The sequence below is a fragment of the Archocentrus centrarchus genome, chromosome 11, assembly GCF_007364275.1.
Source record: "Archocentrus centrarchus isolate MPI-CPG fArcCen1 chromosome 11, fArcCen1, whole genome shotgun sequence".
Classification (NCBI taxonomy): domain Eukaryota; kingdom Metazoa; phylum Chordata; class Actinopteri; order Cichliformes; family Cichlidae; genus Archocentrus; species Archocentrus centrarchus.
Genome location: NC_044356.1, coordinates 507,955 through 509,267, shown reverse-complemented (window position 1 = coordinate 509,267; position 1,313 = coordinate 507,955).

The following is a 1,313-nucleotide window of genomic DNA, read 5'->3' as shown; positions in this document are numbered from 1 at the left end:
TAAGTGCTTTAATTATCTAACATTCACAGACATTCATACTCCGACGGTTGCGTCGGAGAGAAACTTGGGTTACCCTGCCCAAGGATACATTGGCATGTAGCCTGGAGTAGCCAGGAATCAAACTCCTGACCTTCCGATCAGGTGACCTGCTCTACCTACTGAGCTACAGCCAGTTGGACTCTTTCCAAGCTCACAAACAATTAGGTCAGCAAACCCATAATAACTTTTATGCTCATCTCTCATGCCAGTAACCTCTCCTTTCATTGCAGAGCTGGGCACTCTGTCTGTAGTTATGCTGAGTGTGTTCCAGCCAAACAGCCTGTAATTTTTTATTCATAGCCACTTAAGACAATTTCAGTGTTCTAAAAATAATCACACTTTTACTGGCAGGAAAAAAAAAAAACACTGATTTGGTGGATAAAGAAGAGCTGAGACGATGAGAAAGATTTGTCACTAACATCTACTCATGACTTTGACCAAGTACATGATGTTTACTTCATGTCTATATTTCAGTCCTCACCTTTAATTAAAAAGAAACAGGCAAAGAAAGGATAACTTAAAAAGGGATCACAGTGATTAAAAATGACAATTATAATATTTGAGCATATGCTTGTAAAAAGGGTTTAATATAAATAGGCGGGGCATTCTGAACACTTTTGAAAGAGCGTTGCTAAAAGTGGGAAGTAAAACAGATCCAATAAATATGAAACATTATAAGAAATTAAAAATTACAAACACAACTCTGCTTGAATAAAACAAATTTTACATAACATTTTCAAATCTTTTTAAATTGATGTCTAAAACAACCTATAATGACTGCGGTACTGCTTCTCACAAATGTGACATTAAAACCTTATTATCATATTGCTGACATGATACATAATAATTTACATAATAATAAAAATAGTTATATCTTATTATGGTAAGAAAGCACTGAAGATGGTTTCTTACCATAATAAGAAAAAAAAAATGCTTTTTCTTACCATTCAAGCATTGGTTTCGAATAAGACCCTGTTTCCTTAGTATCATTTAATACAAAACTTTCCTCCTATTAGATTATATTATGAGGTCATCATATGTCAGTTTCAGGGTTTAGTCTTCCAGAACACCTGTAGAAACTGTACGTGTGAGCCACACGTGCGAGGCTGTCTTGCTCAACACTAACAGAAAGCAGATTATGACTGAGCGTTAAAAAACTTGAGGAGCGGCTTTAATTGTTAACTTGGTAGGGCGATGCTGAAGACAAGAAATTTTATGAATGAAAAGGCTCAGTCTGTATTCTGTAGTCTGCTGGGCAAAAACGCGAGAACAAC